Consider the following 27,090-nt stretch of genomic DNA (forward strand, 5'->3'; position numbering starts at 1 on the left):
GGTGACAGCCTTCTGTTTATTTGGTGGAGCTTCCTTGCAACTAGATGTTGTCTACTACCCTTAGAAAGGATCTTTGGCTAATTAAGCAATCCTTTCTCCCAGTTGTTATCCCTCTTCAGGTTGCTCTTTGAGGCAGATAACCCGAGAAGTGCATGAGAGCAGACTTTTATTTTGTCAGTTGCAAAACAATATTACACTAAGCCACTGGTGAAATGCAACAGAGGGTCAAACATGGTTACAAGCTCAGTGTTACTCATTTGAAAGATCAAATAATCGGAATTTTCTAAGATGATCAAGACAATGTTTAGGAAAAGAATCTGCAATAATTAGAAGATAGGATATTTTAAAAGCACATATATTACAATTATATTTGGGAATTATTTTTTCTCCCTTGTACTCTATTGATTATGCCACTGGTTTCACAACTAATATTAGGAAAAGAGTACTAACATCATCAGCAAAATAATCTTCAGCGGCATATGGTATCTCTTTCATTCCACTGCTCCATTACTTCCATGAAATTCAGATATCATCTTGACAGATATAAATTGCATTATAAAAGACATAGCTAGTACCTTCAGTAGACTCAGACAACTCTAAAAACAGCAGATTTTTTTCCCTCAGAGTCCCAGATTGTATAATTTTATCCTCTCTCTGTGATACACATTTAAATTGTTTCATTAAGCTGTTAGACATGCATTTCCCCTCAGCATGAGGAATACTGTTCCTGAAAGAAAATGGCAAGAGTTATATGGTAACTCTTCTTAGTCCTTACCTCATACTGTTAAATAAATCATATTTTTTTTTAGGTGAAGCCTCAGTAAATTTCTCTCAAAATCTTCTTATCTATACCTCCATCATTTAGCTATTCCTGTCTTGTATTATACATGCTTACAATGAATCATAAATTCTTTAAAAAAAGACACTGCTTCTTGTGTGTGTGTTTTGGGCAACACTTAGTACACCATGGGTTGTGGATTAATATTAAAGAAAACATACTTAGGAATAATTCATTTCTTCTTTTCAGTGTATACATAAGAACATTCTATTTTTGTGACAGGAAATAGCCTAATTTCATCCCATTCCATATTTTATCTGAGATTTAAAAAGAGTCTATATAAACTGAGGGTCATAATTTTAAAACATTGAAGACTTGTTTAAAAATAGCATGTGATGGAAAAGAGTTTTTCAGGTACCATAAAAAGAACTAAAAGAGGAAGGGCTACCCTATCTTTTGATTATTCTGTGGGAAATAAAGCTTCAAATTTCTAACTAACCCCATTTTCATTTATCTAGGCTATGCTTTGCAAGTTCATTATCCTCCCAGCCCCAATATTTTAAAACCATGGCCCCAAATTGAAGCATACATCTCTAAGAACCAATTCTTTTAAGATCTAGGGACAAAAGAGAAGCTCAACTTTGCTTCCGTAAGGATTCCTCATCACAAATACCTACCGTAAATGAGCAGTTAGAATTACTGCTGGCAGTTTCTTGAAACATATATTTTAAGGATACTTCATACTCAAATCAGTATATCAAATTTGTCATCTAGACAAAGTTAAAGCACATATCTTCTGTACTAGTTCATATTCATACAACTAGAGGGTAACAAATGGTGTATGCTGTGACATTTATGACCTCCTGCTAATGCAAAATTTCATATTTAAAAAATGTATTGGCGTTAGGTAACTGGGAACTAATTTTGCTTCTTTTATAGCCATCAACTGCCTATTTATCTTAGTGTCTCTAATTTATGAAGCCAGGAAAAATATTCCTCTATTTCAACAAAATTGTCTTTAATACAGAAAGACAATGAGATCCCTTCTTACTGTGACACTTTTCAGCCTAATTAAATAATGACAAGGACTTTTAGAAATCTAAATACTAGATGGGTATGATTTGTAGGATACCTCAGTGGTACATAACAATGCGGTCTGGCAGAGCCGCAAACCTTACTATGGGAAATCACCTTCATGACCTTGGATTTCTGAAACAGGAAATATATCAGCTCTTTGAGATCAGATATTTCTTAAGAAACTAAATTCAAACAGGGATGATGTTGGGAGGAAAGACATATCAAAAGTGTTTCCTCAGTGAATAGCATTTTGGAACATTACCCATAAATGGTCATAATATTCCTCAAAATACCATTAAGGCGTGTGCCAGAGTATACGATTTATCCTTCAATTACTTCTTGCTACCTTCAAGGGGAAAAACACAATGTTAATTTTTAAAAGATTAAAAAGCTGGAACCAATGGTGTACTCCCACAAATAAGCAAAGGCTAGTTCCTTGAAAGCTCATCCCTCACTAACTGTGTCAAACATGAGGATGGAGGGGGAAAGAAAATCTATATTTTAGATTTTTACATCTTATCTCCTTTTGATTGCTACAGAGCATTGTGTCTTTGAATCTTGTCTTTTTTTACTCCAAAGAATACTGAGAGTTTGTCTGCTCCATTCTTGGGTTTGGTTTTACAGAATTTGGGTAATGGGTAGAGAGAGCTCAGAGAAACAAGGAGAATAAACTGCTTGAAGGAGGAAGAGGGAATTTTAAAACAGGGGAAAGTAAAACTGGGGCCGGGGGATGGATTTCAGAGAAAAAAAACAAAAACATTTTTTTTGAGGGTTCAGTCAGGTTTTGGAGACACTGCAAAAAATGAGAGAATTTTAAGAGATGTTGCAGTGAATCAAGAATTGGAACATACTCTAACATACTTACTTCACTAGAATTTTTAAAATGTATTTGCAATTACTGGGCAATGCTTCTTTAAAGCAATCTACGCTATGAGTAGACCATGTGTGCCTGGGCTTTTACATAGGTAACAAGATACTCCACGTTCTTGATTCTAGAATGTTCCTTCAGGACTAGCATATTCTGAATTCTCTTAATCCTGATAACCATGTTTTATCCGAAATATAGTCTTAAAAATTGTTAAAACTTTAGATTTTTATTGGGGTATAGCCTTAAATTGTCCCATTTTTGTATTTTTAAGTATTAAATTGCTTCAAGCTCATTTGATAAAAAAAAAGTTCGAATTGTTAAAAGGCAGAGTGGAATTACCATGTCATTCACTCCTTTTCTCAAGTTTCAAATGTCATCATTATTGTTTTATCGTATATTGCGGCTCTTTCTGCATATCCACGACCATAAATTTTTCAATATCACTTTCAGCTTTTTAAAATTCAAGCCTGACCCTACAAGTGAACTAACAAGCATAATTCTTTCCACCAGACTGGGTCTTGAGTACATTTAAGGGATCCAAAATGCACAATCATACATTATTGACATCCTACACCTTTACTGGTAATGGAAATCCCCATTTTCTATCAAAAACACTTGAAGTGTTTTTTGCCACCATGTCGACATTTGTACTATTCGGGATAGGCTAAATGATGCTGCACTAACACACAGTTATTCCTGACTTACACTATTGTCCGTTTCCTATCAGAGGGGCCTCAACTCATCATAATCATTTAGGACCCCAATATTTGCTTCCACAATCCCAGAGCACTAAAAGGCATATGATGATCTAGACAGTAGCATCTAAAACTTCTACCTGGAAGTGAGACACATCGCTTCTCTTTCTTTTTCATTGGCCAAAGCAAGGTACCCATATGGCCGTGACTAACTTCAAAAGAGAGAAGAAGTATAATTCTGTTATGTGACTGGAGAGCAGAAAGCTGAAAATATTGGTGAACACAATTCATGACTCAGTATTTTAACACATATAATTTCTGGGATCACCTCTCAAATCTTAATCACTTTTGTTAGAGAGCAATATATGATATTACTGCCTCCTATTTTTACCCTCAAATATGGCTTTATGCTTTACCTAAATATGTTACAGTAGCAGAATTTATAACACTGAACATAAGGCCACTATTGAAAAAAAAATTAAGACTTAAATTCCTAAACTTAAATTCCCAAATTCCACAGATTCTCCAAATATGGACATTTAGTTCTAATTCTACATGCTTTTTAAAAAATACAATTTGCTTTACACATTATTTCATGGAGTTCCTTCCTTTCTGTGAATCGTCATTTCCTTGTTGGGTTAAAAAGGGTAAACACACAACAGTTTTGACCAGCATTGGATGACTACGTGGCACAAGTCTGCTATTCGGTTCTTACAGACCTTTGTAATAATAACTGTTTACTGATTAGTGGTTAAATGCCTGATATATTTATTTTTAGACCAGGTTTTCATTTTTTCCAATCTAGTTCATGGACAGCAAAATCATATGTGAAACAGTCATACTCAACTTGGCTAACAACAAAAGTCTATGACTATAGTGCCTGGAAGAATGCTTACTCGTTATTCCCTAGACTAGCATATTTCTCAGCAAAGACAAGAGTATATACTGTAGCCATGGAAAATCTGGGGAACTGGAGCTCTTGAAAATACCAATTATGCTACATCAAACTTGAGCCCATTCAGTCAATGTAAATCTTTCCCATATGTGATGACTGCTTGTTGCCCAGCTTCCAATTCTAAAAGAGACTGCAAACATCGCAAACACTCCTTTTAAATTTCTACCAAGAGTCTGCAGCTGTCTTTATGCTTGCAGTTGAAAAAAAAAAAAAAAAAGTTCTCTAATAAACTGGAAGGAGAGACAGTTCATTCTGGGAAAAGCAAAAAGTTAACAATCTTACACTTCAGGTATAAACTGAAACCATTTTCATATCTTAGACTAGATCTAAATTCAATAAAAGTGAATTGCCCTTTAAATTATAGATACAATAACATTACAGACAGCCAAACACAATCTATCTTGAATTCTGAATTGTATTCTAAGACTCAATGTTTTGGCCCAGGATATAGTTATGGGGATCATTTTCACAGTCAAAAATCAAGATATATGGTATGATAAAGAATGATCTGTGCTGCTACATACGGAGCAAGAGGCAGTCTGAGAAATGTCACATATCTAGTGAATTGCACAATTTCCCAAGGCATTTAGATGACTTACAGCAGTGCTTCTGAAAGTGTGGTCCATGGACCACCAGCATCATAATCACCCGGAGCTTCAGTTAAAATACACATTCCAGGGCCCCATACCAGATTAACTGAATGAGAACCCAGAAATCTGCATTTTAAATTCTTCAGGTGACTTTTGCACTTGCTCAAAAAAAAAAAATAAAAAATCTAAACCTACAGATTTATTGAAAGAAGGCAGGAGAAAGAAAATATTTTAAATCAAAGTATTCAAAGACGGACAAGAAACAGGCAATGAAACATTCTTACTTTGATCTCAAAGCAAGGAGGTGTAAGAATCTAGGAGTCCTGGAATAATAGCAAATGTCATACTGATGGTTGAATAAGACTTCTTGAGGGACTTTTGAAATATCCTTAACATTGCATCTCAGGTCCAGCAACAGTTTCTATAGGGAATGAATTAAAATCCTGTCACTAACTTCCCAATACCCCTAAGATCTTTAGGTAGTCTACTATGAATACCAGAAGTCCAGAACAGACACAGTCCTGCAGACTACCTGGCTTTCTCTGATTACCAATATCTTTAATTTGCGTCTTTCAACTACCATTCGACTCTCACTGCTAGCTCAGCCCTGCCCACACTCTCTAGGATCAGATTTTGGGTTCTCTTACTGTAACTTGAGTGTTTTCCTTTTTTCTTTTCTTTTTTTTTTTTTTTTTGGTGTTTTATTTCCTATCTAGTATCTAATACCCACTTACTCAATGAGCCTGCATCTTGCCTACATTTCACTTTTAAGAAGAGACCTATGCTGCACTCCATCCAATGTGCTGACTGATTTCTCTGAAGATAAAGGCCTGATTGACCAGTTAGGATACCTGTTGTTTGATTACTGCCATCTTGCTTTCTCTGGCTGGTTGGATCTCATTTGACACATCACTGATAGCCCTGATGCTGACTGTTTCCACAAATTAAACCCCAATGTTGTTAAGCCTATGGGATGTCATGCCTGGCGTTTCAGAAAAAATTTTTGTCCAGAGCCTTCATTTACACTTGCATGGAGGACAATTTACCGTCTCTCCTATGCACATGTCTACTCCCCATACCACCTCTCTGTGTCTACACACTGGATAGTAAGAAACTGGGCCATACAAAGGCAGTTACCAAGGTTTGGCCAAGAAATTCCGGAGATGTCCCAGAGGACCAGGGAAAACCTAAATAGACCATGGGTTTGGAAAAATCTCACATCAGTGAGTAAAGAAATCCTCAGGACTTAGATTTTCACAGGAAAGTTCTTGGCAAGCCCAAATTTAGCCTTTATTTTTTGAGTAAACTGCAAACCACTCAGAAAACTGTAAACTATTTTATTTTCCTTTCTGTTCCTGATCTCTATGGATCTGATAGACATTGAGCAGATGTTACGTTTTGGGCAGCTTAGCTGCACTTTAAGAACATGGGTAAGGCTCATTCAATACCAGTATGGGCTCATTTTATAAGACACTTTTAGCCAGGCAACAATCCTTCTGAGCAATTCGTCAGCATTTGCTCTGTGTCACTTAAGGTAACATCAAGAAGGAATAGAAAGATAGCATCTGCTTCTGGTCCTTAGTGATCAGAATTTGGATGAAATAGAAACTAAAATATGAAACTCCATTTAGAAGCTGTCGATAGTAGAGAGTCTCCTCTATGATTATTCTTTTCATCCCTAATCCTTTCACCTCTACGCTCAAGACCCAAACAGGTCAAACCCTACACTTCATCTTTCGTGCCTGATATCCCTCCAACTTCAAAGAAAAACAAGTACAGTTCAGATTTTTTATAAGATTATAAACCACTATTTCTATACTTGCATTTACTAGAGTAAAATATCTAAAAGTAATTGCTTTGAATGAAAAAAAAAATGACTTTTGTAGAAACGAAGAGTTGTCTGCAAAATCTGATGTATAAAATGTAGCGTCCTTATTTTTGTATACTGTCAGATGGCTAAAAATTAATCTCATTTAATCCAGGGCCCCCAAATTCCTAGGAGCCATCTCATCACAGAAATATCCAGGGTTCCATGTCTTGGATGGGGAGAGTGGGAATGTGGTCCATGGCCATCATCCTCTGCACACACCGCATCTCTGAGATGCTAATTTCTCTGCCCCCGTCTGTTCTTGGACATCAGTCCACAGACCCTGGGACTATGTCCTCCTTGCCCTGACTCCTAGCTCCTCCAGGTTTGGCTCTCACTGCTCCTGGTTCTCTTCCCCTCTTGGTTGCACTTATGGCATGGGGATAAACTAGGAGGCTATATTGGACATGTCTGCCTGGATACTCATTTCTAATGACCTGGAAAAACAAATGCCAAGAATATATATACAATTCTGTAATAACTGTCACCTGTGTGTATAGGACGTGAGGAAGGATATAAAAGATGAAAGGCTGGTTTGAGCGCAGGAACGCTATGGAGTTCGAAGCACTAGAATACCCGAGAGAGACAGCATCATACAGGGAGCTCTGGCTAGCAGGGCAGCTGTGCAAGGTGGTGTAGTCAAGCTGGGGCTGAAATCTAGCCCAGTTCCCTGCCAAGCTCAAGACCCCAATCTGAACGCTGTGCATCCACAGGTAGGGGATCTTCATTATAATTCATACAAAGTGTGAGTCAGAAGAGGACTTGCTGACCAGATCTCTAGATCGGGCTTTAAATTGAAGCCATGAGACTGGATGCAATCGTCTGAGGAAGGAAGTATAAAGGGGAGAAATGAGACAAACACCGACACCCAGAACAAGGAGGTAGAAAGACAGCGGCCTTCAAAAAAGAGTGAAGAAAAAAGAAGCGGAACCACAGGCTACTACAAGATTCCCAGCGTCAGAAGACAAGAAGAGCAGGACAGTAAACAGTATAAATGACAAAAAGCGCAAAGGTGAGCGCAGAGATAGAAAGTTGTTGGATTTTGCAGCAAATCATTAGCAATCCCTGAGAGGAAATTTCAGTATTGTGGTAGAAATAAATGCCAAACGACAAAGGGTTATAGAGTCAGAAGGAGGAGATTAAACAGACACAGAAAATAAAAATTTTTCTTCGCATCAGGAAGAGAAACCTTAGTTGAGAAAATTGAGTGTTTGTTTATTTGTTTGTAGTGTAGCAGAGGCTTGAACTTTGGTTGTGCACTAAGGAAAAGCAAAGGGGCAAGTGAAAGGACATAATTTATGAAGCAAGTCCTAGTTTCATCTTCATAAATATTTTGTTTAAAAGTTCCATAAACACCAGTGGCCCAGGAAATGCTTTAGCAAATACTCATTAACAAAATGACAGCTATTTTAAATGTTCCCAGAGCTATTGTATGTTTATCACCCCTTGTGTAATAAAGACTCTGGCACAGAATCTTGAGCTCTTCCTTTAGCATGAGAACCCTTCCGTTCCCTGGAGATTTTTCAGAGAATAGGGTACATGGTTGGCCTCTTACTCAGACAGAAGGAAATTGTGCTTTCACCTCTTGCCCCAGAATACATTTATCATCTAGTCATTACTTCTGGATGAATTTGGAAATTAGATTGAAAGCCAGAAGCCTAGGTACTAGATGAACAATATTTCTGAACTTAGTTCCTCTACTCTGTGAAAAGAAGGATTTGGACTTGTTGATTTCTAAGTCATTACAGACCGAAAATAACCCAATGAGTAAAAATCATATGCCAATGCATGCTTATCCTTATTTTATTCATGACAGAATACACTGAAACAATGTAGGTCCCCAACAATGGAGGACGTGTTTAATATATTATGCACAGTATAGCCATAGAATAGAATATTATGCAGTAGTAAATTGGTTTTTCCTCCAAAGCGTTCTGAATGATACAGAAAAAATTCCCAATAAATTGTTAAATGAAAAAAGGTGGAATCTAAATGTGCAGTATTAAGCCAATTTTGTAAAAACAAAATATTGATACCATATTATGCACACAGACACAAGGAAAAATCTAACAATAGGAATGAATCCACCAGACGGTGGCATTGGTGACAATAATTTATTTTCCTTTAATATTGTCCCTCTCTTCATAATTATGACGGTTAACTCCCTTGTGAGTTATGTAGGGCATTTTACACCCAAAGTTAGAGGAAGGTTGTCTTCATTTTCATTGTACTCAGTTCTGCTTGTAATGTTTTCAAGTGTGGAGATGGAGAGCTTCCACGCTGTCTTCCCTGTGACACTAGCACTGTGTTGCAGAGAAGCACTGCCCACGACACACGTGGTATTAAACATATTCAAAAGCACATGGGTTGGGGAGAGAAGCTAAACAAAAGGAAATTGCTCCTTAGGATTATTATTATTACTATTATTTAGTTTGGAAAGATTTCAGTGTTTACCTAGAGCTCTATAACTTACATAATCTTTAAAAGCTACCTTAAAAAATTTTAAGATCACCAAATCGTATTTGGTCTATAAAATTGTCTTTGAGCCAGGCATATTTATTTGTTCTAATTTCCTGCGATTTTTACCAATTAAATAGCATAATAAAAAAACATTAATAAAGTAAAATAATAGCAGCATTTGTATGTAGAAATTCCATAGCACCTTCCCGGTTTTCCAACTTTACTTTTTAAGTTATTATTGACTGTTGGCACCTGACGCTTTTTTTTTTTTTTTATAACAATTTACAGTTCCAAATTATTATTTACTAATAGCTACAAATTATTAATAGCTAATAGCTTTATTAATGCTGCTTAATGATGTTTTTGTGTTTTAGCATGACCCAGCAGTGAAAATAGTAAGTACTCCAATAATAAAACATGAAGTAAAGCATAATGGTTTTAGTATCATTTTATTTGTTAATGTCCTTTTAATTTAAGGACCGGAAGTTATATTCATTCAACAAACATTGATTGTATGACCAAGCAGTCCAAAAAGAACCTTGGTCTTTGACCATATCAGCTCTTAAATTGTCCAAAAATACCAATTTAGTACATTAAACGAAGACATTCAATATATCAGTATACATTTGAGTCAGTTTGGGCATCTTTTCTGAGAGGTTATAACTGAAAATGAACTAAATGTGGATTTTTACAAGAACAAAGCAATTATGTTTCACTGTTCGACACCTTGGGAAATATTGATAGCTTCTCTCACCTGTCCACATCCTACAGCATTAAACTTGACAGCTCCTTGCAAACCATAAATCTTGCTCACTGAACTCTAGTTCATAAGAGGGTAGGTTCTGAGGCTTCTGGAGAATTCTTATGAGGTTGTGCTTAGAAGGACCCTAACAATGCATTATTAGTGAACACTAACATGCATTAATTGATTTCAGTGGTTTTTTTTCCTTTTCTAGTTTTATAAAGCATTTTCTAAATAGAAGTCTTCCAAAATGTGTATTCATATTGGTGGTGAGTTTTGAGGAATTTTAAGTTTAGGCCTTGTGGTAGTATAGTTCATGTAAAATACATATCCTTTCGTATGTCAAATTCCCTAACTAGATATGAATATGAAAATTAAATTTTGATTAAAATGAAAGACTTAGTCAAGTAAAGAAAAGTTTTACTGCATTGACTTAAAATAGCATATTTTTAATTTTAAAGAGCTGTGTTTCAATTGGAATAACAACTTATTTTAAAATAACTCATGCAATTTAACTGAAAAAAGGAGCAAAAATAAGCAAAATTTATCTTTTTAGATAATGCTTCCAAACATATGTAGACCCTAAATTCATTGCTGCAGCAAAAGGCAGTCCCTAACTCATTGTTTGAAACAGAAATTAGTTTGTCATATACACCACAAGATGCTTTAACACCCAGAAATAATTAACACCCAGAAACAGTGACTGTGAAACATGCATGTAAAAAAAAATAACAAGTAAAAAGGTCATCTAACACAAAAAGCCTCACAACATATTTCTAAATAAAGATGTATGATCAAGTAATTAGCAATCCACTCTAATGAAAGTTGGAATTTAGAATTGCCCTGGACTCAGTTTATAATTTCATGTATCTGTCTAGTATACCCAGTTTTACTTTTTTTGTGTGTAGAGTGGGATTAATAAAAGTGACTTCAATCATTCTCAAGGCCATTGAGAAAATAGTGATTTCTTTTGTTCTGAAATGCACAACATAAAATACATTGAATATAAGAAAACACATATTATGCAACTTTATTCAATGTACATGGCTGATAAGATTGCTTTATAGTATTTTCATTTTAAAGAAGTTGCAAGTAACCAAGGACACCGTTAAAGAAATAAAAATATTTAGAAAATTAGCCTTGCATTATTTTTCCCCCCCAAAGCATAATCTCTATACAGAAGAACTATACAGACTAAAGGATGAATATTGTTTTCCTTTTCTCTCTTTCCTACAAAGCATTATTATACTCCTTCTCAGCCATGTATGCTTGTGAATAGCGTATGTATATAAACAGTATATGCATGAATGGGACTAAAATAAAATACTTAGCACTTGATTAAGATTAAGTCTGCCCCTTGGAATTTGGTTCGCCACTGATTACATACCTCCAGTAACTTTATAAAAAGGAGAACGAACAGCACTTCCCTCATCAGATACATCAATGCCTTACTTATCCCTGAGCCACTTCCATCACTTCCATGGCAACTTCTACTACAGAACACAACGAACAACTTGGATACAAACCAAAAGTCTTCTGAGCACCTAAAATAGATGTCATTGTGTCCATGCCCTTTGGCACACGCATTTTTTTCATAGGAGAAAGTTTTAGGCCCTTGGATAATGTTATTGCCTCTTATTGCACCCATAATTTCTTATAAACTTTTTTTTTTCTTGGGCATAGCACAAAAGAAATAATAATTATAAAGGGGTGGTTGAGGTTAACAGGAGTTGTTAGAGGAATGCAAATTGTCCACACCAATAAATACCGAAGTCACACTTCCATAGGGATAGTGGACACAGCAGAGAAAAAAAAAGTCCTATAAAAACAATTCAGGAATTATAGTGATTATGTTATCTCTTTACTTAAGAAGTAATAGCCTTACACCACAGAATAGGCCTCCACAGTATCATTACATTATAGGATAGTTCTATAATGTGTATCAATGAGGAGAATGCTGAGTAATTCAGAAAACGTTAAATGTAGTCCCCTCTAGGGAAATATCAAAGTATAGAGTAGATCTCAGAAAGTTAACTATCCCCAAATGGCCAAATTCTTTCTAAAACTTGGAGTTATCAGTAGTAAACTTGTAAGTGTCACTTATTGGAAAGTCCATATATAATAGAACTCCTTAATTGTCTCTAGTATTTGTGTCTTTACAGCAGCAAATACATATTAGCTATCCAGGCTTCTGGGAAAAGAGTGACACCTCAGATGACAGGAGAGCAGACAGTTTTTTCCGTCCACTCCACTGCCACTTTGGGCTATTCCCCTTTTGTTTCTAGAGCCTTTCCACAGTTCAGTGATTTGAAATCTTATTGCAAATGTCACTCTTCTTAGGAATGTAGTTCCTTTAAAGTGGATGAGCTTAAACAAGATACATTTTTTTTTTAAAGCAGGTTTAGCAGGATTTTTAAAAATAAATGGGAATGAGGGGAGGAAGAGTTAAAATTAACAATTAAGTACAGAAGCAAACTAGAGCAGTAGAACCCCCTTTCAAAAACTATGTTTTCCAGGTCAGATCTTCTAAGCTATGATGAGGTCAGTTAGCCTCCACCAAATCAGTTAAAATGCTTGGAGCTGCCCTGCCCTGGTCCTCTTATCTGATTGGCTCTATATTGGTTCTATATTTCAAGTTGAAGATGCATTAACCTATCCCTCCCCTTAGTCAAGAACATTCTGTACATTCTGTAATGTTAAAGCATATCCCTCTTTATCCCACACAAACAATAAGCATAAAAAACATCCACGACAAGATGCAACGAAAGAACAAAGTTAAACTTTACTTTAAAATAACAACGACAATCATTTGGTTCCTGAAAACAACACAAAACAAAATAAAATTCTAGTAGCGGCAAATATCAACAGCGACAGAACACTACAGCTGAAAAGCTAAGATATTTTAAACATTGTGCTTTTTCTCAGAACAGAGGTAAAGTGGGGGGAAAAAGTCAAATGACCACGGAATACTTGTGCCCAGAAACAAATGAACCCTGAAGGAGATTTCAGTGAGTAAAAAACAGTACCTTATAAGTAACTGGTCTTGTCTACTCACAGCTGTTTCCAGTGCCGACTCTCGTTTAACTGTCTACTGCCTTCAGTCTAAAGTTAATTCTGTTGGCAAAAAAGCACAGAGCTTGTCTGGAAAATGCTCTTTGGACATAAACCATTCCTTTCAAAGCGGTGGTAGCTATATTTAAGTTTTCTTGTAGAGGGGGATATAAACTCTTCCTGTAGCTAATTTTCTTCCTCCTTCTTCCCTTCAGACTTACTCAGTATCCTCCTATCCCATATATTGAAGAAAGAGACAGAGAGGGGAGGGAAAAAAAACTACAATACCTTAAATAATGTAGTATTTGAGCACTTAGAAAAAGACCAAAAAAAAAAAAAAAAAAAAAAAAAAAAAAAACCGAAGAAGAAGAAGAAAAAGAAATGAGAACCATAGAAAGTACATAAGACTCTTGAATATAATTTAGCCCAATGCCTTCATTTTATAGATAAGGAAACTGATGTCCAGAGAAAATAAAATTTGTACAAGTTCACAGACGTAGCTAATTAGTGCCACAGTTAACAATAGATACCAGGTTTCACAACTCCTAATTCAGTGCTCTTGACACTACACTGGCGTACCTGAGGCAAAATAATTTACCCTTTTCTTCTGTATCCTGTATAATAACCAAATGAGTTGGCAGGGAGCTGTCACACAATTATAATATAAGAACCATCTGTTCTCAGAGAAAACATTTCCCTCCACTTTAAATTTATTAATACTGAAAGTTTTCCTATAATGCTCCATTTTTTTGCATACTTAGGATATAATCTTTTCCTTTGCTGATCCTGCAGAATATTTTTATGTCTTAGGATTGCCGTTTTTCAGGGAAGGTTAATATCCCTTAGTCCTTACTGAGGACTACTTCTGTAAGGGATGCTGCTGTGACAGATGTTAGACACAGTCTTTAACTTCTGCCCTGTATCAGTGATATTGCTACATGGCTCTTGAACTAGAAACACATTACTATTTCCACAAATCCCCACTTCCAATTTGTGAAGTTTTTTTTTTTTTTTTTTTTAACCATACAAGTTTATTCTTGATTACTGATCAAGAATACAAGTTCACAAGTTTATTCTTGATTCTATTCAATCAAGATTACAAGCTTATTCTTCATTACTGATTACATATTTTGTTAAATAAAAGAGAAGCAGTATAATGATTTTTATTTGCTGCCTGTCACATAAAATTTCCTACTTATATATAAAGACATTCTTTTCCTCTAACTGAAGGAGTGAAGTCCTTAAATATTTTTTTAAAATTTTCCTTTCTGAAATGTATTCATTCATTCATTCATTCATTCATTCACTTACTTAGCAAATATTAACTGAACATTAATAAACTTACCTCATCTTTCGCTTGTGGAATATAAAAACTGACAAGCAATAGCTTTTTAAGATAATTGCATAATTTTCAAATAAAATCAAAGGGTTTAAATGAGAAGTAGGCCAATTTTCTCTAACTACCTTTTATCTATTCTCACACTTTAAGCATGTGTCCAAAGTTTATTTATATCCTACCCATTGAGTTGCCCACTCTCAACAACATCCATCCTTGGGTGAAATAAGCCAAAATATGAAGTGGTCTGAACTGAAATTGCTCTGGTCACTATTAACCTTTCTATTTGATCTGGTTCCTTAAAATATTAAAGCCGAATATACTTTATATGCTACAATTCAAGACATAATTAGCAAATGCTCAGATCATTCAAGACCCATTTTCAAACTGTTACTCATTCTTTAGCTCAGAATTTCATTGTTTGATTTTGATATTTCTCATCTACTTTTAAGATCATGTTATATCTACTCTTGCCCTGGTTTTTGGCAAAAAAGCAATGTAACTGTGATCAAATAATTAGAAAAGTATACTTTTAAAATGGATAATTAGGTATTTTTTGAAATATATTTACCAAAATGTCAAACAATTAATGGATACTATATCAATTTTCCAACCCTGACAAATAAACACCTGGGATTCAAAATATAAACATTGAGAATAAAATCTTGCAAAACCACTTTGTGCTTTTTGACACAATGGAAGGATCCTATTCTCCTTTCATTCTCAATTAATGTTGTCTAATTGAGCTCTATGCAAAGGTAAATCCCAAAGACATTAACATCTACATTTACATGTAACACTACTGATAATATGACAAAGATAACAAGAGTTTGACACACTGATATGTATGACTTGGCTTTACTAAAAGCATTCTGTATTTTTCTTTTACTTCTTAAACTTTATTTTTGATTTGAACATTTTGCCTTTTGTCTGTTAGAAGGAGCAGGAAGGAAATATGAGTAAAACTTTGAAAGAGAAGTCAGCTGTGAGGAGACACAGAGATTTAGATGGAAGGTGTCGTCAGGGTGATTCAGGGTTGTTGGGTGGACTCAGGAAGGAAGGTGTAAGAAGCCATGTACCAGCAGCTTGTTTAGAACAGAAGAGGGCTGAGCCACAGACAATAGATTATAGGTATTGAATTCAAGCACCAAAGTGTCTCAAAATAGGTTAAGCAAAGAGGGAACTAGCAATTTTGGTGACCAATGCAAGCAACAGGAAATTGGCCCTCAAACTTACTTTGTAATTCATGACATGGTTCATTTCTACCCATTGGAAGGGAAGCATGTGCTGTCAATATGTGAATTCAACACAATCTGAAATAGCACAACGATAGACCACTATTGAAAACAATTTTGTTTTGTCCCTCTATATTTCACCTCTTTGGACATAGTTGCCCTACATATTCCAGGCATGCTCTGAATTTCAGAATCCTAGGGTAGTTTAGAGGGGCATAGTTAGTGTTATTAAGGCTGGACCTGGGGAGTTGAATTTCACTGATGGAAGAAGTACTTACAGGAGAGGTGAACTTCAGGGCAGACTATATTAACACAGGCCAGGAATTCTCTAACTCTTGATCTCCTCCTCTCAGTTTTCAGGTTTACCGTAACACTAGAAGAAGGCTTTTACTAAGGAATCCCAGAGAGCTCTTTTGTGATAGCAGTGAAGGGAAGTGACTGCATGAATAGCTACTGAATTGTAATATTCTGTGCTTGGGAGCAGATTTCATAAACGGAAGTTTTTAAGTCTCATGAAATTAATGCAAATAAAAATCCCAAGCATCAACTATCTCTCTTAAACCAATTCAAGCTCATGCTTACTTTGTTACCCATCTCCTCTCACAATCTATTCTCCTCATAGCAGTCAGAGTGATTATTCCCCTCTTCATACCCCCTAATAATTTTCCATCCTTCTCCTGCTTTTTACCTTCCAATGGTTTCCCATTATCCCGTTTCATACCCTCTAATGATTTCCCACAATTCCCCTGCCTCATCCCTACAATAATTTATCTTTGTTCTCAGTATAAATCCAATTGACTAATTATGCCTACCTGCCTAATTTTTCCCTAGTTTAATTTCCTACTGCTTTCCTAACCTGATGTTCCATTTCTCTAGAATGTTCCACCCTCATATCCTCACCTCCTTCTCAGAACTCCTTCTCAGTTCTCAAGACTCATCTCAAATGCAACCTCTCCAGAAAATAAATTTCCTGACCACTCTATCTAATCATCCTCCCCACTATATATATATATATATATATATATATATATATATATACACACACACATACTCTCTGCATCATTTCCCTATTTTGATTTTCTTTTCTTTCTTTTTTTTTCTTTTTTTTTTTTTTTTAAGTAGGGCACAGCTCATAGTGGCCCATGCAGGGAATCGAACTGGCATCGCCACCTCAGCTATTTTGATTTTTCTTCATAGTACTTGCCACTATCCAAAATTACCTTTGGTTATTTTTTACTTATTCATTCATTTAATTAGTTGGTTAGGTAGCTTAAATATGTTTACTGTATCTCTTCTAGAATAAGTTTTGTAAGATCAGAAATATATTAGAAATTATAAATAATATAAGAAGCGTACGATTTAGATTTCTTAAACCACATTATTCCCAGTGTGCAGAACAGTATCTACTATAAAATAGGCATTTGACAAATATTTTTGAATGAGTGAATTATATTTCCTGCCTGAGTTACTACTCTTCAGTCAACAAACACCTCACATAAGTCTGTAAGCATGAAGGCAAAGATGAATCCAGTCTGCAGTTGACTGAACTGCAAATCTCCTTGTGGCTCAGAGCTAGGCATCGCGGGAAATTAGGAAAGAGCCCCCATTGGGCTCTAGGCATTCGTATCTAGACAAGGTGCCTCTCAACCTGTGAATCTGGTGAACACAAAGGCCAGAATATACCCTTGACTTACCAGAATATTCTCTACGGATATACGCACCTAACTAGAGAACATGATTGCATTTACTAGAAGGTCCTAAGAGCTTCAGGACATCTCCTTTGTTTCCTGAACTCTATAGTAGTTGCCCTTATAGCAATAGCAGATATCCTAAAGCTAATTCTATCCTTTTCAGGCAGTTTCAAGAAATTGCTCTCACCTGCCAATTCTTCAGGAGCAGAAGCTAAGTCCTTGCATTCATAACATATGTTTTCTAAATGAAAAGTGGGTAGACAAAATAATTTTAGAGAGGTGAGCTCACAGATGATTTAATCTCCCACCCCAGTCCTCCACACTGATTCAGAGCTCTCTAGTGAGCTGTAAATTAGATTTTGTCCTCTGTCTCTTCCTACTGCTTCCTAATTACCTGTTCTAATAAGTCAACCTCTCTGGGTCCTGGGGCTCAGGCACATTGTGGGATAATGTGACTGGCTCAACACACTCTGGGTCCAGCCACATTAGAAAGGTGGCTGTGTAATGGCAGACAGAGAGAGAGAGAAAGTGATTCTTCATTTGGAAGAAAATGACTCCCCAAGTGCCAAAGCAGCTGTGATCCCCAGGATACTCAGGTAGAGGAAATTTCTTGCCTGAACACTCTTGCTATTCAGTGATGAATAAAATCATTTAAAATCATTTTTGAAAAAAGTGCCCTTTTTTATGGTACTAAGTGTATATTAATTTGAGTAAGTAAGTGGTATTTATTTAGTCAATGAATCAAAATTACAAATATTTATTAATGGTCTTCTATGGACAAGGCTTTGATGTTCTAGGTAATGATGTTTGTATAATTATTCTTTTTTACTTCAGGGATGATGATATTTCTTTATCAAGAATACAAATTTCCCTAGGAACATAAAAGTTTCTTCTTTCCTGCGCTCCTTCCTTTCTTTCTTTCCTTCCTTCAATTTGTTGAAGCATAAATGTATGAGTCCAAATAATGTGCAATGCTTGGGTATAAAGAAAAAGACAAAATCCCATGTCAGGAAGCTGATCTTTTGGAGGTAGGAGAAGTTTACAGACTATTAGGGAAGTCAGCCTGGGGTTACAGGAGAGTACATCAAAGTAACATGGAGTCAATATAGGAAGAGACCAAAGAAGGCTTCTCTGAGATGATAAAACCAGGGTACATTCTGAAAGCAGAAGGAGGGGGAAAGGATTAACATCCCAGGCAGGAGATAGGGAACTCTTGGATGACTTCAAGTGGTTCTATAGAGCCGTAATGTAGAATAAAAGACAGACTAATAGATAAAACATGCAGAAGGAAATATAGGCAAAATCCAGCCTCAGGAATTTGGTTTTTATCCTGAAGGCAACAGACAGCTACTGAAGGATTTTAAACAGGGATATTTTGTACTTAGAATGCTAAGAGGGGAAAGAATTTAGGGACAGGTGGTCTAAAGGACTACTTAAGAGGCTGTTTCTTTAGCCAAATAAGACATTGTGGTGGTCTGAAATTAGGGACTGAGGGGCAGAGATGGCCTCAAAAGATATTTAAAATTTTCCACAGGTAGAAAGATGTGGGAAAGACAAAATGACATCCAAAATGTCTGTAAAATCATTACAGAAAAATGTATCTAGTGTTAGAATAGTATGAAAATGTAGTAAGTCCTCATTATGTTAAAGACATTTTTCAGAAGCTCTCCCCATTTACAGATGGGGAAGCTGAGGTGTACATATTGAAACAGAGATAGCAGTATTTGAACTCCATCTGACTGCAAAGCCCACATTCTTTACACTACATGTTTCTTTCAGATCATAACTTTTGAGTGCCTTTTAAAACTTGGATGACTAGATTTGAAGATATTTTTTGGAATATAAGTTGGCCATATCTTAAGAGATTCCTTAGGCTGAACTGCTTAGGTTTTCCAGGCATGAGCATGTTCAGAGTTGAGATCCAACACACAAACAATTGTATTTGCACTGTTTCCATGGAACACCATGTTTAGCTACCCTGCAAAGCACAAATCCTTCATCAAATTCCTCTTGATAATCTAATTATTTGAAGCCCAGGAGGTTTACTCACACGCTACATTAGGGCAGCTAGTTGAACCCAAAATGGACTTGGCAGATACCCTACTTCAATCAAGTCAAATTTTTGAGTTTTGAGTAGAATGAAGTTTGAAAGATAAATCAGTTTCAATGAATCTAGAAAGGCAAGAGGTGAAACACTTAAGATTTTAAAAACAGAAAGGGGCAGATATAGCTCAAACAGGAAAAAAATGCTGATTTGCCTTAAAGTTGGAATAAGGCAATTCCTTCTCCAGCATAGTTCGCATCCACTATGGGTGGAGTAACCATACACTTTATTGTCCAAAGCTGACTCTTTCAGAGTAAAAAGAGGCACTATTTGTAATTATAATGGGATGACAGATAAAAACCTGGGCTTTTATAGGCAAACCTGGATATACTCCACTCTACCTAGAGGTGGGCATTACACCTCACCTTCGGGAGATGATTCTATCGAGAGAGGTCATCAGTCTTAGAGTAACTGTCTCCTAAAGTGAGGCAAGACAAAGAAAAGTCAGAATTCTTACACAACTTAGACAAGGTGTTCAATATATGTACAAAGGCCAGGTCAACTGAACCATTTGGGATATAGTAATTATTTTGGTTCCATAGTTTATTTTATTAAAAAATGATACAGAACAATGAAAAAGACTTCATTATATGAGTCACAGATGACAGGTATACAGTGGCTCATCTCTCATATAATGTATACACATAAACATTTTAGCTATAAACTATAGTGGTAAAGATGACATAGACGGATGCCACTAGCTATTTTGATTTAAACATAAGCACAGGTTTTACTTTTTGATACATTAATCATTAGTGAGTCAACATTAATAAACACCAAACTAAATCAAACCTCAATCCACTCTCCTGCCCCACTCCTGAATTCTTTTGAAACTGAAATAAGGACAACCTTTCTTATACGGCAAGCTTCCTTACTAGGCTAGACAAAGGGAAGGATGGGCATAGCACTGGTAGCAAACATTCCCAGGACAGGAGATAACCAAAATTAATTAGTTTTTCAACCTCGGTTCTGTCAGCAACTAGCTGTATGACCTTGGACAAAACACTTCACTTCACTGGGGCTTAGTGTTCTCCCATATAAAATGAGAGGATTTAGTAAGATTACCTCAGAGGTTTTTTTACAGATGTGAAATGTGACTATTCTATAAGATAATTATCTCCCATATGTTTTAAATTTGTGTAAGGTTTATTTATCTATGAGGATTGGAAAGATAGCTATTGCATCATAAAGAAATTTAAACAGACAATTACTGACAAAAAAACCCTATAACAACAATAATAATGATTTTTTTAAGACTCCTGACAATACAAACATAGGCAGTGGGGTGACATTTCATTTTTTTAGCAGATAATCAGAGGACTGTTAGGATTTTCTTAGGGGAAAAGTCATCAGATGTAAAACGACGAATCACACTGTGCTTCATAATTTTTAAATATTCAGCTTCTTTGGGCTCCCACAATACACCGAGGATCAAGCTTAGTGAGTTTACACAGAAGAAGAAGATTTCTGTTAGAAGTGTAAAATCGCTTCCCTATGCTGTCATGTTTCACATGAAAAGAATGAATTCACATTTATAAGACAGAATGTTGGAAATGATTACAGGAGGCATCTTCCTTGTCTATAACTTTTGACAAGTTCCTAGACACACAAGCATGGTTCAGAAAATAAGGAAAAAAAATGTCCATCGACTCTGTGCTATTGGACCTCAACCATCAATGCAACTAAATATAAGGAAGCTGGACTTTTCCCTCATCTTATTTTGATTCCTTTTCAATACAGAAGTAACATATTTCCTTATAAAAATATAAATAATAAGGAAGTGGATAATGTAAAATTTAACGTTCCTATCCTTTCAACCCTCACCAATACTATTTTTAAGAATTCATCACTCTCAACAGTTGCTGTGTGTCCATTCAGGTATCTATCTGTCTGTCTATCTAATCTATATCTACCCACAAACATGTATATTTACACACATAGTACATAGGTACATCCATAAATCTGGTTTTGAAAAACAAAACATTATCTTCCTTTACCCCAGTTTTGGAAGTTATTCAATTTGTTGATCTTTAGAAACAAGCAAGCAAGCATAGTAACGAATGTGTCTCTTTTCCCATCACAAAATCTTTCCTCCATCCTTAAACCCCTGGACCTATCTGTACAACTTATTAGGTGGCAAAGAAAATTAATTGCAATAACATTTTTACTGGCAGTCAAGATGCTCAGCAAAATAAGTACTTAATAAATGTTTACCTATTTGCATGAATAGCCGAATCACCTTAAGAACCCTAATCTCATCAATGTGGGTGACGTTGCCAAGAAACAACCATATGTGAATTGACATCAGTAGCATCCATTCCTTCTGAGCAAGTGTTCAATAATTGCTTCTTTGAATGTCTATTAATCATTGCTCTGTGTGAGAAGGTCTGTTTCAAACCTGAATACTGTATCTTTCATCATCACTATATTACCACTAAGTAATAAAAAGTCCTACTTGAATAGATCCCTTCCTTCATCATAACTAGGTATCTGTAATGTCGCCCTCATTTTCATCAATGCCTTCTTGGGTCTATCAATCCCAGTATCCTCGTTGAATTTATAGTGTCTGAGATAAGAGATGCCAGTATGATTCCTACAGCCTTTCTAGAACACAAAACACTACTCTAAGCCAGCCTTCAGCCAGCAGTTATTGAACTAGGAAGATAATTACTGGCAGTTTTAGCCTATCCAGAAAATAATTTTATGTTTCTTAGAAATTTTAGTCAGTGTATTCTGTATGTTTTCATTCTTGAAACCACATTTGATAGTCCTTGGCCTTGCAATGAGCTTCAACTCTTACGTTTTTTTCCCTTCACATTATTCAATGAATCTATCATCATCTATACTAGTAATATCTTCCTATGAGACAACATACACTTCAGTCATGGGGAGAGGTGTTGTGGAATGTTAGAATGTTTCTGTTCTTCAGACTCAATTTGATATTGACAAGCAGAAGATATTTAAAGATATAAGAACAGACGAGATCACCAGAAGAGTGAGTGTAGTTAGAAAAGATGAACAAAGACTGAGACATGTGGCACTCCAATGAAAAGTTAGATATATAATACGTGTGTAGTTTATAAACATATGAAAGAAACGTGCACGCATTAGTATATGTTGTTTAGTAACAAACTTTGGAGATGCCTGTTTTCACTCAGATGGATATGGCAACAGAAATAATTGTGCAAGGCAGAAGGGCTATAATAGATGTATGAGTCATCATTAGGTTTTTATAACTTTTTTGGCATAATTTCAAACTTAAAGAAAGACTGTAAGAATATCACAAACAAAACCCATATACCCTCTACCCTGATTTACTAATTTCTACCTATCAATCTATGTACATGCATATTATTTTTATCTGAATCATGAGAGTAAGTTGGAGACAGTTTATACCTTTGTCAGTAAACAGTGTGTACTTCCTAAAAGCAAGGATATTTTCTTAGATAGTGTGAGGTCTCTAACATTCAGAGACCTAATACATAGCTTTAGTACAACTCTCAAAATTATGAAATTTAACATTGATATAAGATTGTCTAATCTAAAGGCCATATTCAAATTTGTAAATTGTCTCACTAATGTCCTTTAGAGTTATCATTTCTCCATTTCAGGATCCAACCAATAGTCACATTGCATTTAATGTCATTTTTCTACATTCTCCTTTAACCTGGAACAGTACCGCAACCATTCCTTGTCTTTATTGAGCTTGAAAATTTTAAAGCAAATTATTTTATAGACTGTCTCTCAGTTTGGATTTGCCTAATATTTCCTCAAGATTAGACTCAGGGTATGCATTTTTAGCAGAAATGCCAGAGAAGTGATGCTGTGTCCTTCTCAATGCATCGTATCAAGAGGCACATGATGTCAGATTGCCCTGATATTGATGAAGTTTACTTTAATCCATTGCCTTAATCATATGCTCATCCATACTTTTAGCATTCATTGATGATTTTCTAACTCTTCCATGTCATCTATATTTATTAGTTGGGACTCTATTATAAGAAACAGCTTTTCCATCGTACCAGTTTACTTATTTATTGAAAGTAATATAAACTCATGAATTTTTATGTTCTCCAATTGGTTCCAACCAATTATTGTATCATGCACTTCCTTATTTCTGGTACAACAAGATGTTTCAGGCTTAGCTATACTTTCGTTGTTCCAGACTTAAATCAATCTTTTCACCTGGATTTATTTTAATGGAGAATGGCATTTAGAAACCAAATGCTGAACACTTACGACATTGCTTCTCAACCCTCTCCCCACACAGAGCTAGGGAAATATTTTTAAAAATATACATGCATACACACACACACACACACACATGCGCGCGCGCGCGCACACGCAGAATATATCTTATTTTTTTAATCACAAGTTTTGAGTTCTGACAATATGATTGAATTCTCAGGTTAAGAAATATGGGAGATTATCACTTATACTTCCTCCTAGCTCTCCTCCCATCTTCTCCTACATTTTATTATATATAAATATTCACAAAATAATAGGAATACTATTATATCTGCATTCTGTTCTATAATCCTATTTTGGGCAGTTGATTAATCTTAGTCCTATTGTTTCATTAATTCAATGTCACTGTGAGAACTTGATCACATATTCCCATTCCTGAGCTTTTTTTATTTGATTCAGTTTTGGTTTCATGAAGTTCACATTTGAGTAATTTCTTCAGGAAGTCATGGATTTTGTATAACTGCAGCTCCCACTGAAGCTGGCCTGCATACGTTTTCATTGGAGTCACTTTATTAATCTCAGAACTTTCAGTGTCTTCAGGCACTCAAAATTGCTGTGAAGAAGTCTGAGGTAAGCCTGTATTTTTCCATCTTTCTATGTCACTTGATTTTATCATCTGAATGCCAGCAAATTTTTTTTCTTTTCCCTTGATGCTAGATAACAAGGGTATGTACAAGATACCTGTTTTATGTCAATTTGATGTGCTCATTTAATCTACAGATTCAGGTACTTCTTTTATTCTACTTTTTTTCCTTTCATTATGTCTTTAAATATTTTTCCTAGTCTGTTTATCGTTTTTTGCACTTCAGGGATACCAATTATTTCTTTCTTGTCTATCTTCTTTTTGCTAATTATTCTAATGCCTATGTCTACTCTGCTTTCACTACAATTATTTCAAGTATTTCTTTCCCTCCTGCCAGTGATCTCATGTGCAGGTCTGTCTGTCTTTCTTAATTCTACTTTATTTTTTAGATATATAAAGGTATTGTTAATTTTTCAATTTGTCTCCACAACTCAGAAGCTTTTTCTGTTGTTTTATCACTCTGTCTTTGAGCTCACTTCTATGGCAGTCATGGTGTCTTTAGGTAATGAATTTTCTTTTCTAATGCACAGCATTGGGTACTTGTGGAGGAATTTAGATTTCTACCTTGTTTTCATCCTATCTTAGATATTTTTTTCCAATTCATATTTGGGATGCTTTCTCATTTGTTCTCATCTTGTTTCTTTGTTTTTAGTTATTTTATTTATTATTGTTATTATGTTGCTATAGTATATTCGCTGCTTGTCACGCCAATTTACTTCACTTTGTTCATGGTTAACATACCAGCCACATCTACACAGTCTCGTTTCTCTGAGACCGTAAGGGGGAGTCTCTTTGACCCCCTTCCTACCTTGTAAGAACACGGTTTATCTTTCCTTCTGAGCAGATGATTCTTTAGGAGTTGGTATGATTTTCTGGCTGTACCCTTAGAATGTCTTAAGATTTTCAATTTTAGAGCAGTTCCTTTCCTCAACAGCCACTTTCAAGGATGAACAAAAATTTCAAATGTAAGCACTGTAGCATTATATATACAAATACGTACTGTATTCTCCATTTCACACATCAGAGGATCATTTGCCAGACAAAAACAAAGATAACAGAGTTTAACTCCTACCAAGGATGTCATGGCTTGGGAAGGGTCTTACTTTCTCTCTCTAGTCATATCTGACATTTATTAAAATCAGCTAGCAATAATTTACTACTGACGTGACTAAAATACACTACTGAAATCTGAAAATATTTTTCTCTCTTCTTTAATAAGTTGTCCCTCTATAGAAACCTATATGCCAAAGAACAGATGTCATTTTTCTTCTTTCCTGCCAGGAATGCAGGTTGATTTTGTTGTTGAGTTGCTCTGTTCAAGTTTCCAGTGTTTTCAATACACCCAGACATACCTTCTTCCTCTTCCATGGGAAGCCATAAACTGTGCTCTGGTCTCAAGCATGCAATAAAAGTGATGAAGCATTCACATGTGAGTGAGTGTGAGTGAGTGTGTGTGTGTGTGTGTGCGCACGCGCGTGCACGCGTGCGTGTGTGATGGCCACATAACACATACATAACAAACACACACACAAAATTCTAAAGAACACATATCTGTATGGAAATGGACAGTTAGAAGCAGTGAAACTGGGAGAAACATTTAAATTCATTCAAAACCAAAACATTAAAGCATTACTTGAAGACTTGAGCTCATAAGGATCAACACACCATTTAAAACTATTCAGCATTAAAATTGTGAGGAAGTTTTTGTTTGACTTTGAGAAGCAGAAAAAGGTAAGTGGACCCAGTGTAGTTCACTTCTTTCAGGCTAGAGCTAGTAATTGACCTCAGTGATTTCTTGTCTTGGGGGAGGTGCTTGGCATAAGTGGGGAATTTTGCATTTCCTCTTATTTATGTTTCCATCCTGGGAGACTTTTCTTCTGATTTTCACACTCTATGTTTCTTTGTTCCTGGTCCTTGGTCATGCAGGAACAAGTGCATATTCTTCCAGTAGACACAGGGCCATCCATATATGGCTGTGTATCTTTAACAAGTATGTGATCACCTGGGGATCTACCTAAAAATGCAGATTCTGATTCTGGCCGTGGGATGTGGGTGGCGACCTGAGCATTTGATTTTCTAATAACTTCCCAGTTGATACTATTGGTCAGAGGGTTACAGGTTGAGTGGCAAAAATCTGCACACTACTGATTGTAAAAGCATGGCTCAATTTTAAGGACCTAGAGGTGCTGCAGGGGCCAAGGAGCAAGTTCTGTCAGTGGGTGAAATTGCATCCCAGACCTCTAAGCAAGTACAATTGATTCCAAAATCTTCTCCCAATTTTTCATTATTGTCTCTTTCCCAGTTTTTTTTTTCCTTCCTCCTTCCCTCCTTTCCTTCTCTCTCTCTCTCTCTCTCTCTCTCTCTCTCTCTCTCTCCCACTTACTTTTCTTCTCCCAGCCCCCATCCTCTTCTCCATTTCCTTCTTCTATACATAAAAGGACGGCTGAATCATAATACTCAGGATTAGGAAATGGGAACATTATTTTTATGAGTTTTCCCTCCAGAGCTTTAAGTATTTTGATTTTGTATTACCATTGTTGATGTTATTTTGGGCTGAAAATAGACTGCATAGTACAAGAATCTTACTCAATAGTTAAGTGCAGCAAATCAACATCTTTAATGTTTGCACAAAGATTAATCTGTAATTCACAAGGATAGAAATGAAACACATTTATTCTGGGAAAACGAAACAAAATAAAACAAAAACCCAAAACAAAAAGCATCTCTATGTTATTGAGTGTAAATTTATTTTTGCTCTGTTCTCAACTTTTCTTTACCAAAGGACTATGCTGGAGATGACATTTCATGCT

The 27,090-nt window shown here is 35.7% G+C and overlaps 1 protein-coding gene across 4 annotated transcripts in view; it reads right to left on the minus strand.

Annotated features, from left to right (window-relative positions):
- The window catches only part of ARHGAP24 (Rho GTPase activating protein 24), a 697,105-nt gene that overhangs the window by 172,424 nt on the left and 497,591 nt on the right, over positions 1-27,090 (minus strand). The window contains exon 1 of one of the 4 annotated variants that reach the window (XM_074323911.1): positions 13,088-13,314. The exons of 2 other annotated variants lie outside the window; for them this stretch is intronic. The gene's annotated coding sequence lies outside the window, so the exon portion shown is untranslated. Of the gene's footprint in view, positions 1-13,058; positions 13,315-27,090 lie in introns of those variants that run through there. One more of the 4 variants, XM_019731291.2, reaches the window with a different exon arrangement.

Source organism: Rhinolophus sinicus, linkage group LG02 (genome assembly GCF_036562045.2).
Source record: "Rhinolophus sinicus isolate RSC01 linkage group LG02, ASM3656204v1, whole genome shotgun sequence".
In the NCBI taxonomy this organism is placed as follows: domain Eukaryota; kingdom Metazoa; phylum Chordata; class Mammalia; order Chiroptera; family Rhinolophidae; genus Rhinolophus; species Rhinolophus sinicus.